This window comes from Rhodnius prolixus, unplaced genomic scaffold, assembly GCF_049639745.1.
Source record: "Rhodnius prolixus isolate KJV_2025 unplaced genomic scaffold, Rpr scaffold_9, whole genome shotgun sequence".
In the NCBI taxonomy this organism is placed as follows: domain Eukaryota; kingdom Metazoa; phylum Arthropoda; class Insecta; order Hemiptera; family Reduviidae; genus Rhodnius; species Rhodnius prolixus.
Genome location: NW_027411604.1, coordinates 4,609,405 through 4,622,734, shown reverse-complemented (window position 1 = coordinate 4,622,734; position 13,330 = coordinate 4,609,405). Strand labels below are relative to the sequence as shown.

The window sequence follows — 13,330 nt, the reverse complement described above, 5'->3', positions numbered from 1 at the left end:
TGATTGGCTGGTACATATCCCCCACTCCTTCTCACACTTCTTGCAATGATTTTGCCGTGAGCTCCTATAGTGACATGCCTATACTGATAATAAAAACTGCATTTTTCGTTACAAAATTCAATTTTTATATCTGGGTAACATAATACGCTAGGAGCTCGCTGCAAAGTCAAAGGTAACAACTTGCATTGTATTGGAAGAAGCTATTAGCCAATCAGAAAGCAGTAATGCAGTTCTACGTTTAGAATAGCTCAGTGGGCGGTAACTAAAAATAAGGCGAGTGCAGACATTTCAATTCTGATTGGCTGGTACGTCCCCTTACTTCTTCACACACTTCTAACGCAGATTCTGCCATGTGCTCGTGTACGGTTATGCCCCAACAGTTAATAAAACTGCATTTTTCGTTACTTTTAGTTTGTAGTTTTTGTAAATTAAAGAATTTCTCAGATATTTATTAGTTTTTCTATTAATTTCTCTACCTGTTACGAATATTAATCTTAATAAAATATTATTCTTACTTTAAACATTTTTTTTACTAGAGGATATTGTAAATTTATATATTGCTTATACATTTTCTTAAATAAAATTGTTGTTTAAGGAGTTACAATTAAATTCTTTGAGGTTTCCTTATAAAATTTCTTCGCTGAAATCATTGATTTTCTATTGCAGTATTCCCTTAATTTGAGTAAATTATTACTAGGACATGTCACCTAAATGTGGAAAATTAAAAACAATTTTATATCCAAACAAGGACAATGTTAATTAATGAGTAATTCATTGGTGGAACGCTTTGTAATGGTAATCTCTTTTTGTGTGACTGGTATTTGCTCCATTAGCCAAACTACATTGAACTCTTACTTTTCACATGGTTTTAAAAACTTTATATCGAAACCTGGTCGACTTAAAATGTATTATATCTTGCTGGTATTGGTTTATGCTGCCAGAGATAGAATTTGAAGTATTCTTGGGTAATTTGAGAGCCGGTTATTATTTGTCCTTCCTTTTCTTGGATTTATTATATCTTTATTGTGCTGCTGGTGTTTCTATTATGTTCACTTACCTTAAAAATTGTTCTAAGATTCAGAAATTAACATATCTAGTCAAACTAAGAGACAATACTTACTTTTATTATATTTTTGTCTTCTTATATTTAAATCTGGCCACGTGTGCAAGTATAATACAATACTAGAATTGATCATTGCTTTCGACGGTGAAATTTATAGTCTCGTTTTGTTTTAAACTAAATGTATGCACTCGAAATTATGTGCGCCTTAGCGTTTTAGATTTTAGGTAAACGATTAATCAATAAATTTTGCCAAAAAATTATTTTTTTTTGATAAAAATTGTGTATTTCAATTTATTATTACAAAATAAAGCTTAAATACTATAATTATGGACAAAATATTTAAAGGAATGCATAAAAACTGAAAAAAACAAAAAATAATGCAAAAAAACCCCACTAAAAATAGGGCAAAATTCAATTTTTATATCCGGGTAACATAATACGCTAGGAGCTCACTGCAAAGTCAATGGTAACAAGTGGCACTGGATTGGAAGAAGCTATTAGCCAATCAGAAAGCAGTATTGCAGTTCTACAGCTTAGTGGGCTGCAACCAAAATGGCAAAAGTAACGAATATAAAGCAACTCAATTCTAATTGGCTGGTACATATCCCCCACTCCTTGTCACACTTCTTGCGATGATTTTGCCGTGAGCTCCTATACTGTAATGTCCTACTGATACTAAAACTGCATTTTTCGTTTGTTTTAGTCGGTATTTTTTTGCAAATTACAGAATTTCTCAGTTTTTTTTTTTAGTTTTTCTATTATTTTCACTCCCTATAATACATATTAATCGTAATATAATATTATACTTATTTTAAACCTTATTTTATTATACATTTTCTTAAATAAAATTGTTTTTTGAGGTGTTACAATTAAATTCACTAAGTTTTCGTAATAATATTTCTTCGCTAAAATCTTGATTGATTTCCCTGGATAGTGCAAAGTAGTTCTAGGATAGGTCGCCTGAAAAAATACATTATTAAAAACAATTTAATACCTACACAAAAACAATGCTAATAATTAATCAGAAATACATTAGAACTAGATATTAAAATGTTTAATTTCTTGTAACTATGTAGTTTACTTTGAATCTGGTATTTTAGGAAGCATAAGATATCAATTAAGGTAACCACTTCCTCCTTGTATATTTTACAATTTTAAGCATCGTCTGTGATTCTTGTATGTAGAGATATTAAAATGATGCTTCTACTTCCTTTATTCAATTTTCCTTTTTGGAAAATGGTTGGAAAATGGCTTAAATTTCTTTTATTGATTATTTTGAGAGAAAAAATTTTCGTAATCAAGAGTAATCTTAATCTTATGAATTTATTTTGAGAAGGTAATTTTAGTTTCTTTGGTTTTGCTGAAGAGGAGCACTCTAAAAATAGTGGTACATTAGTACAAATATAGTAGTGAATCTGGCACGCAAAATAGAAGGTAACTTTGGGTGGGATTCTTCCAACCCTTCTTTCTCTTTACATTCCTAGAGCGTACTCAACCCTAAATTTACCTTACCCAGGGAAATGGGATAAGAATCGAGCTAGGAGACATCACGTATCACATCAACATGGACACCAGCGTATCTACAATCCCTTTTACAAGTACATTATAGCTAGCCCATGTTTGTTGGCTGGTTTGGGAATGCAAGGATACACACATACAAACACTCTCTCATGATGTTGCTCCCGTTTTTCTGGCAGTCTGTCTGTATAAGGAATGTCCAGGAGTAAAGGGTTTTACATTTTACTTTTCCCGTTTTCCCTCACACAGCATCTTGTGACTTTTTCCTTATATTTATATTTAGCTTGAATCATCGCCAGTCCAATATTTCCATGTTTACTATATTCCAAAATCAGTACCAAGGTTTTTAGGGGGTGGGGAATTTCATTGTAGGGCACCTGTGGAAAAGGGAAATTGTTTACGCTTCCGTTTTGGCCTAAATTTGAGGCATTTTTTCACTTGTAAAATATCAATAAAGGTTAAATGAATTGCAAAAAAATTTTTTTTGTACTTTATAGGCCCAATATTTAGGATTAAGGATTTTTTGAAATTAAATTTAAACCAAAATAAAACATTTTGCGGTCGTTGAGGGGGCGAAAAAATATGTTTTTTAAGAACACTTTGGCAGGTGAATAGTTATGTTCCTCTGCATCTACACCAACTTGAAATGTCCTTAATCTATAATTTTTACATCTAAACGGTAATTGATTTTACATAATACGTGAAACTTAACATAACATATAACTTATACAGATTAATTAACAAAAACATTTCTGTTAATGATTACCAGTTTACCATAAGCAATTAGGTGGGAAATGCAGAAAAATAAGGCTTGATAAACAATACACAAAGGTAAGGAAGAAGATTTTGTTTCCAGACCGGATGAAGTCAAGCAGAGGTAATGAAAACCAAATTAAATTCAAATATTTTTGTGTCACTAATGATTTTACATTACAACATGCTTTAGCTTCTCAATTTTTCTCTCAGGAAATAATTATTTTTCCCCTCTAAAAAAAAAAAAAAGAGGAGTGTCAAGGAAGTCCATGTAATTTAGTGTGGGAGCATTTTTATATCCACAGGATCTTTTACAAGGAGGGAGAGTTTGTAACACCAACTCACTTTGCTTCTAGGTGTAAAGTTCAGGATAATTTCCTTGCACCTTATCACAGGGAGTAATCTTTCTTTAACCAGAACTCATCTACCCAGGCTAGATAGGTTTCAATCTCATCCCATTTTGTGGTCACACCTTCGTACATTCTCAATATAGCTGCCGTGGATCTTCTTATAACCCAATGTAGGGGTTAGCTTGTTCCCTGGGTTTGCCTTCATCTACTTCAATTAGATGTTGAGAGTACAAGACAAAAAAAAAGAAAGCTGGATTCATTACTTGTTTTGCCTTAATTAAATCTACAGATTCATTCTATCTAATTCCCTCTTTCTTTATCTCCTCCACAAACCACATCTTGAGCATCCCCCCACACCGTTTAAAAAAAATAATCGGAGTGTACCCATTCTAAAAATGAAGATAAGGTTTCTTCTTCTTATTTTTAAACAAAATTTCTTTGAACGCATATTGTTATCAGGATTTTTAAAAATTAGATGATTTAAGAGAAATGAGGGGACAAAAAAATCATTAAAAGTCTGTTTTATGTCCGGCTCGGAATGGAAAACAGTTCCAATTATTAAGCTTGAGTATTGCCTACTACAAGTATTGCTTAAACTACTACAAGAGTTAAGAAATCAAATCTAAAACATTGTTTTTTACTAGCCTATACATTTAATGGTTAATATGAGAAATTTGCAGTAAAGTATGTTTGCTAGTCGCCACGATAGCCGAGCGGTTAGAGGCTAGACCCGCAAAGCTGAGATGTATTGCGGTACTAGGCTATATTCCCCGGTCTATACCTTTAATCGTTAATATGAGAAATTTATAGTAAAGTATGTTTGCTAGTCGCCTCCGTCCACGACACCTAATTTTGGACGTGAAGCTCGCCAGAAGGCAATAAGGCATTACTACACTACACAATAAATGAAGAATAAAAGATAGAAGCTCCATTGATTAAAGTTATCCCATGTAGCTGACAGCTTTAATATCAATTATAAAAGATCGAGTCATAAATTTTAAGCTAGAATATAACCTCTTTTAAAATACTAATAACGACCTAATTAATGAAAATGTCACTAGTAAAGCCGCTTGATATAAAAAGCAATAAAAATCAATGACGCTATAATAACCTTTCATCACACTAGTGGTGGAGAGAGAGCAAGTAGAAGATATCTCTGTCACACAGAGTCTAACAAAGGCGGAGCTTCAACTGAAAGTACCTTATCCACTTTTATTACTCACAATGAGCCTTTTATAATATTTATATCCTTACAATATCCTTTGTGAAAATATAAAATAAAATAAAATAAATTAGTGTTTGGCTGAAGGTCTTGTAGAAATGGCACTTATTTCATTTATAAGGCTCTCCCTTACTTTAGTAAACCTAAGATTCTACTTATACATATTTTATTATTATCTACGAACTTTTGCGGAAGTGATAAGCTAAGTGGTTAGCGATCTCCAACGAGTTATTACGAGAAATTTACAGTAAAGTATGTTTGCTAGTCGCCACGGTAGTCGAGCGGTTAGTTGCTAGACAAGCAAAGCTAAGATGTATTGCGGTACTAGTCTATATTCCCCCGGTCTATACCTTTAATGGTTAATATGAGAAATTTGCAGTAAAGTATGTTTGCTAGTCGCCACGATAGCCGAGCGGTTAGAGGCTAGACCCGCAAAGCTAAGATGTATTGCGGTGCTAGGCTATATTCCCCGGTCTATACCTTTAATGGTTAATACGAGAAATTTGTAGTAAAGTATGTTTGCTAGTCGCCACGGTAGTCGAGCGGTTAGAGGCTAGACCCGCAAAGCTAAGATGTATTGCGGTACTAGGCTATATTCCCCGGTCTATACCTTTAATGGTTAATACGAGAAATTTATAGTATAGTATGTTTGCTAGTCACCACGGTAGCCAAGCGGTTAGAGATTAGACCCGCAAAGCTAAGATGTATTGCGGTACTAGGCTATATTCCCCAGGCTATAACTTTAATGGTTAATATAAGAATTTTGCAGTAAAGAATGTTTGCTAGTCGCCACGGTAGCCGAGCGGTTAGAGGCTAGACCCGTAAAGCTAAGATGTATTGCGGTACTAGGCTATATTCCCCAGTCTATAACTTTAATGGTTAATATAAGAATTTTGCAGTAAAATATGTTTGCTAGTCGCCACGGTTGCCGAGCGGTTAGATGCTAGACGTGCAAAGCTAAGATGTATTGCGGTACTAGGCTATATTCCCCAGACTATAACTTTAATGGTTAATATAAGAATTTTGCAGTAAAGTATGTTTGCTAGTCGCCACGGTAGCCGAGCGGTTAGAGGCTAGACCCGCAAAGCTAAGATGTATTGCGGTACTAGGCTATATTCCCCAGTCTATAACTTTAATGGTTAATATAAGAATTTTGCAGTAAAGTATGTTTGCTAGTCGCCACGATAGCCGAGCGGTTAGAGGCTAGATCCGCAAAGCTAAAATGTATTGCGGTACTAGGCTATATTCCCCAGTCTATACCTTTAATGGTTAATATAAGAATTTTGCAGTAAAGTAGATTAGATTAGATTAAATTTGGGTGGCCTCAGGGCCTACGCCACTGCGACCCCTTTGGGTCTATTGTGGCTCCCCTAACTTTAAAGCTCACCCTCCAGACCTGTCCTTTTAATTAGACTCTTAATGCTGGAGAGCGACTCTTGGGTAAAGCTCACAGGCCTTGGTTTTTCCTCCCCGAGAAGTAACATCCTTAGCCAAACAAGCCCCTCACACTGGCACAACACGTGCAGTGCTGTTTCCTCCTCTTCCTGACAGAACCTACAAAGGCTATCATCTGCCAGGCCCATGCGATGCATGTGTTTTCTGAGTCTGCAGTGGCCAGTTAATAGACCTACAATCATCCTGATAGCCCCACGGTCTTGGCGGATTAATTCTGCAGTCAGCCTCGGCGAATAGCCTTTAATAAACTCCTTCGCCTGTCTCTGTCCAGTGGTGGCAAACCACCACTCCTGAGACCTACTCTGCACCCATAAGTTAATGGTCGCAGTCTTAATACACTTCGGAACCCCAAAACAGGGCTCCGGGCCAACGAAGTATCTCGCAGAGCCTTCCCGGGCCAATAAATCTGCCGCTTTGTTACCATTATGTCCTGAATGGCCAGGTACCCAGACCAGAAAGACCTTATTTTGGTCACTAATTTCCTTCAGGGCACCCAGACAGTCCCAAACCAGTTTTGAGTTAACCTGATAGGAACTAATTGCCCGTAGAGCAGCCTGACTATCCGAGAAAATTACGACTTTAGAATTAATAATTCCTCGCCCTTCAATCTCGGTAGCACAGAACCTAATTGCAGCCAGCTCAGCCTGAAAAACTGTAGCTAGCTTCCCTAGGCTAACCGAAAAGCTACATTTCGGCTTCACCCCGTACACTCCCGCTCCCACTCCCTCCTCCATCTTGGAGCCATCAGTGTACCACATTGAATCTCCCACCACTGGGGGTCCACGTCTCCAAGCCTCCCGGTCTCCAATACAGAATTTGAACGGCTTGTCGAAGTTATATTTGGGAGTCATAGAATCCGAAGGCAGGCCCAAAATAGAATCGGCCTCCAGCTCCTCATATAACTCTTGATATGCTCCTCCATGCCTGACGGTAATAGGAGCTTGTCCTTCCATAAGCCTAACGACAACGGCCCTTACAACGCCTTGAATGTATATGTGCAGTGGGGGCAGATTTAACAAAACCTCCAAGGCCGCAGTAGGGGAGGTCCTCATGGCACCGGTGACACTCAGGCACGCTAGCCTTTGATATAACTTTAATGGTTAATATAAGAATTTTGCAGTAAAGTATGTTTGCTAGTCGCCACGATAGCCGAGCGGTTAGAGGCTAGATTCGCAAAGCTAAAATGTATTGCGGTACTAGGCTATATTCCCCAGTCTATACCTTTAATGGTTAATATAAGAATTTTGCAGTAAAGTATGTTTGCTAGTCGCCTCCGTCCATGACCCCTAATTTGGTAGTTGTATGTAAAGCCCGTCAATGGGCATTACTTTACTTATAAATACATTATTCCCGGATCAGATGGAGGAGACGAAGTTTTCTCATTCCTGTAATAACTTTGCTCGGAATTCATTAGAGCGAAAAGCAAAAGACTGGCGTTTTTAAAAACAATAATTTAGAACCCATTGTGAGTTGATTCCGATATGGCGAGCAAATCTATCTAGCACTCTTTATTACAAACACATAAATCTACAACTTATGCTAGAAACATCTGTTGGAAAATCAATTCTTTAAGATAGAGTGATAAGAATGAAATATAACTCAATTGTCCGTAAGTTAGAAAACAAAAAAATTTGTGAGTTAGATCGATGAGAATTTGTAGTTAGAAAAAGTCGTGTGAGTAGGAAAAGTGTTAAAAAAAGGGTCAAATTTAAGCAATCGACCTTTGTACAGCTGTCCTACCGGTGTGTTTAATTACAATTTAATACGAACAATGTTTACCAGAGTTTTTTAAAGTTTAAGCACTCGCTTAATGACGGTTTTTCGTGCAAAATTTTAAGAAGAATATTTTTTAAAAAATATTTTACGTATAATATACAGAGAAGGATTAATAAATGGCGAAGATTAGGATAATGTACGCTTTTAAAATTATTTATGTTATGAATAATCCAGTATATTAAAATTTCTTTATTAGACTATGTTACTGTGTGGAAAGAATATTTAAGTATATAAAACAGGAGTTAGAGGAGTTATAGTGAAAATGTATCACTCCCATGTGGCCTAAATGCATAGCTCCTATATAAGCCTGTTTAAATAATTAAGCTACATGTTTTGGGCACGATAGTGGAAGGTATAGTTAAGGCTAGAGCCAGGTTTGTTGCCCCTGCATACGGCTAGCACATTATACTAACCTAGCCATACTCTGGAGTAATGCAAGAAGACTTGGACCCCTTATTGTTGAGAACTGTGTACTAATTCTCCTCACTCGATAGTGGCCCACTAATCCGTACTAAAAATGATAGCCTTTTCGATTTATTTATAAATATTTTTGTCAAGAGTCCTTAACACTAAATTTTTGTCTGTCAGTTCTGTTCTTCGCCTGTCCTTGCAACCGCTTAACCACCACTTGTTGCGCAAAAAGCGTATCATGATAAAAACGTTTTACAAAAAAACGTTGCTCCACTCAAAATAAACACCCTTAAAATTTCAATTAAATATTTTCTACGATAGAAATCACTTTGATCAACAGGTGTTATTGCATGTTAAAAAGCGAAAAATAAATAGTTCAACAAATCTATAAACTTATTTGTATATAAATTTAGCAACATAATAGATGTACCTGAAAAAAAAATAAGCGAACAAAAAGTAAAATAGTGCTATCGACGTACAAATTATCAACACACCTGTTAACTTGGGTTATTTACTTTATTCAATATAACGAATGTAATAGCGGCAGGTGAAGGGGGTTAGGGGAATTAGATTTATTGTACAAAATTGATTCTTCTATTGATTTGGAATGGTCAAAAACCAATTAACTATCAGATCGAATTTGTTGTACATTTATGTAGCAATTAAAAGACTTTTTATTCTTGCAGTTATTTAAAACAATAATTTTTTTTTTTGTATCCACTTAAATTGATTTTCACTTTAACTTACAACCACTTATAGGACTGGCTTATCAAATGGCGAATCAAAACTAACGTTACGAAATCAAAATATATAGTATTTACTCTAAGACGAAAAATTCTTCCTCCCATCATCTTGAACGAAACTCCTATACCAACTGTGGACAAAGTACGCTACCTTGGACTGTACCTACTCGTAGAAGCAAACGGTTGACATGGTATCCTCATACTAAACTGGAAAAGACAAGAAACTAACCAACGCTACAAAACTTCTTGCCAGACTACTTGACAAACGATCTAAACCCAACCTACAAAACAAAAGACCTATTTGGTCATACGGCATTGAAGTATGGAGATCGACTAAGCGTTCCAATTCTTTACGCATTCATACTTTACAATCAAAAATACTATGTTAACTCTCCATTCTATATTTCTAACCTCACCATTCATAATGATCTCAACATCCCTTTCATTAACGACCTTACTAATACTCGTTTCTTAAAATTTCATTCCTTTACAAGCAGCTCATCCTAATCCTTTAATTGAACACTTATCTTCTTCCACATTACCAGGCAATCCTCCAAGGAGATTGAAGAGAAAATGGCCCCGTGACCTACTCTCCTCATAACAGTATAGTGTATCTAACTTCTCACTTAAAAATCCAGAGAGAGAGAGAGAGAGAAAAAATAGATTCGCCCCCACCCCTTAAAAAAAAAAATAAGCGAACAGATGGTTAATTGCAAGTGTTTCCACCAAAGAGATGAGCGTAGTGGAGCAGGTTATGACCTGAATATTCATGAGTCCTAATTTTGAATGGGGGAATGTAAACTTTAGGTACGTATGTGTTGGCTAAGATGGTAAAATTATCATGAAAGTTTCACTAATTTTATAAAATTATGAGCTTTTTTTTTAATTTCACGTGGGGAAAAAAAGTTAAATAATTTTGAAAAGATGGAATTTATACATTTTTGGTAAATAGACTTAGTGAGCTGTTGCGAGAATTTCAGCTTCAAAAAGGGCAGAATTGTTTTCTAGGTGATAATTCAATTTGTCTCTTGGGCTTTCAGTAAATTTCCATTCCTTCTAACTTCTCTAAATAATTCTCGCCATGCAGTTAACAAAATTTAGCCGAGCCTAAAAAGAGGGAAATTCAATTATTAAGCAGGGATAGGCTATAGTACCGTGGAAACTTGCCCCCATGTGTCAATAATCATTATAGGCACCCCTTTGATTTGGCCGTCTGCGTGAGCCAGGTAAACATTATGCTCGGCCTCCCTATAAAGTAAAGTAATGCCTATTTTTTCAGGCCGGCTTTACGACCAACTACCACTAGGTGTCGTGGACGGAGACGACTAGCAAACATACTTTACTGTAATTTCTTTTATTAACCATTAAAGGTATAGACCGGGGAATATAGCCTAGTACCGCAATACATCTTAGCTTTGCGGGTCTAACCTCTAAGCGCTCGGCTATCGTGGCGACTAGCAAACATACTTTACTGCAAATTTCTCATATTAACCATTAAAGGAACAGACCGAGAATGTGGCCTAGTACCGCAATACATCTTAGCTTTGCGGGTGTAGCCTCTAACCTCTCGGCTATCGTGGCGACTAGCAAACATACTTTACTATAAATTCCTCATATTAACCATTAAAGGCTAGGGAATATAGCCTAGTACCGCAATACATCTTAGCTTTGCAGGTCTAGCCCCTAACCGCTTGGCTACCATGTCACCTGGCCTCCCAATAAAACTTACATTCAATAAACACACTTTGGCTCTATTCATTTACTTCCAAATTGTGTTTGGATATAAATACTTTGCCCAAAAAAGAAAAAAGTCAAATTTCATGTTGAGTGTTCTTAATTTTGTAAATTTTTGGTGATAGAACATCTTTTCGTGAACATCCCTTATATAAATTTACGTAGCAACAAAAAAAAAAAAATGTATTTACGTTATCAAAATATATAGTTTAAAGGGCTCGCGTCTACATTTTTCAGCACACATGGAGTAGGTTCAAGAGATCTGCCATCGCAAACATATTTATATATACTCGTATACACATATATTCTCCCATGTGTCAGTGTGATGTGTTTAGAAGGTTATTGTTTGTTTTGTATCTAGAAGGCGTTGTAACCACTTGCAAAACCTGCTCCATCGCCTCCTTGATCAACAAACATGTTTTGCTCCAAAAACAAGAAGCTGGTCTGTATCTCTTTACACATACATATATATTGTCAATATGTATCCCCTTACTTGGATACGTTTTCTACCGTTTTACTTTTCTTGATACCAATATATATTTCGCTTTTGAATAAATAAATACTTTACGTAATATATTTAGTAACAAATTTTATAAATTTACAATATTATATTTAAAAAAAATATAATATTGTCATCCGTCAGTAGTTATGATAGGTTTTAGCAGTTTTGATACTAATGTCTACGATACTATAACTCATTACTAAATTCCAACAGTAAACTTCGATAATTGAATTTAATTAGGATGCTTTTTTAGCAGGGCAGGTTATCGAACGTTAAAATTACCAAACATTTATGGATGCAATAAATGAAAACTGATAAATAAAAAGTTCAGAATATAAATAAAAATGTGGCCTTTCATCCCAAAATTGAAATATTTTTTTTGTGTTTACCTGATCCATAGCGCGGCCGATGCTATTTTACTGTGGTTTCCCAGAAAAAGAGGGGGATTTGCACCCTGTTCGAGTAGCTCCAGGCTACGTCACCTTGAAATTGGTGCTGGAATGTCTTAGGAGAACTCTCCAGACCGCAAAAGGTCATTTGGGGATCTTGGATAGCGAGCAGTTGGATGTACGTACTGGACAAAACTGAAGCATGGTATGACGTTTCCGCAAATATACAGGGTGTCCCAAGCTATATGGATAACGACTTTTTCTCGGAAACTAAGATAGCTAGAAAGAAACTAAAAAATACGTGTTCCCTTAGTTTTTTGTTAGGAATCCAAATTTACTTTGAAATTTTTTTCGGTGCTTCCAGAAGCGAGATACAGGCACCAGCTTCATTTTTTCAAATGGGAAGGGTGCGGCTTTTATTTCAGAAATAGATTCCTCTATTTTTTTAAAGAAAAATTTACTTGAACGGTTTTTTTCTGTGAGCGATATTTTACAAGTTATGAATGAAAACATGATTCTTATAAGAAATGTCAAAATGATAATATTATAACGGTTTTTTGATTGAATAAGAAGAAAAGTACTATTTTATTATAAATTTTACTCCTCATTATTATTACAGATCATGCTCGAACTGGCCTCCACCACTAGAGATGCATAGAAATGCTCTTTCTTGCCAATCGTCCCTTACTGCCAAAGAAATGGATTCGGCTTTAACCGAGTTACAGGCATCTATTATTCTCTGCTTTAGTTCATCTACAGATGCAATTCCGGCTTGATTCTGATGCACCTAGATTTAGAAATGCTTTTAGGTAAGCAGAAATAAGGAAAGAAAGAAAAAAGTTATGAATAATCACCTTGTTTTTCAGGTATCCCCAAAGGAAATAGTCCATAGGTGGCAAGTCCTGTGAGAGAGGTGGCCACTGAATCGCCCCCCCGTGTCGATATAACACGCCCATCAAATTGCCTATCGAGATACTTCTTTACATGCCTGATGGTGTTATATCGACACGGGGGGAATTCAGTGGCCACCTCGTTCACCGGATTTGCCATCTATGGACTATTTCCTTTGGAGATACCTGAAAAACAAGGTGATTATTCATAACTTTTTTCTTTCTTTCCTTATTTCTGCTTATCTAAAAGCATTTCTAAATCTAGGTGCATCAGAATCAAGTCGGGATGGCATCTGTAGATGAACTAAAGCAGAGAATAATAGATACCTGTAACTCGGTTAAAGCCGAATCTATTTCTTTGGCAGTAAGGGACGATTGGCAAGAAAGAGCATTTCTATGCATCTCTAGTGGTGGAGGCCAGTTCGAGCATGATCTGTAATATTAATGAGGAGTAAAATTTATAAGAAAATAGTACTTTTCTTCTTATTCAATCAAAAAACCGTTATAATATTATCATTTTGAAT

General features: G+C 35.8%; 1 protein-coding gene across 5 annotated transcripts in view; it reads right to left on the bottom strand.

Annotated features, from left to right (window-relative positions):
• Window positions 1–1,960: 1,960 nt before the first annotated feature.
• The window catches only part of LOC141454021 (uncharacterized), a 301,530-nt gene continuing 290,160 nt past the window's right edge, over window positions 1,961–13,330 (bottom strand). For all 5 annotated transcript variants that reach the window (XR_012458368.1, XM_074127764.1, XM_074127767.1 and 2 more), the window contains one exon: window positions 1,961–2,023. The gene's annotated coding sequence lies outside the window, so the exon portion shown is untranslated. The remainder of the gene's footprint in view (window positions 2,024–13,330) is intronic.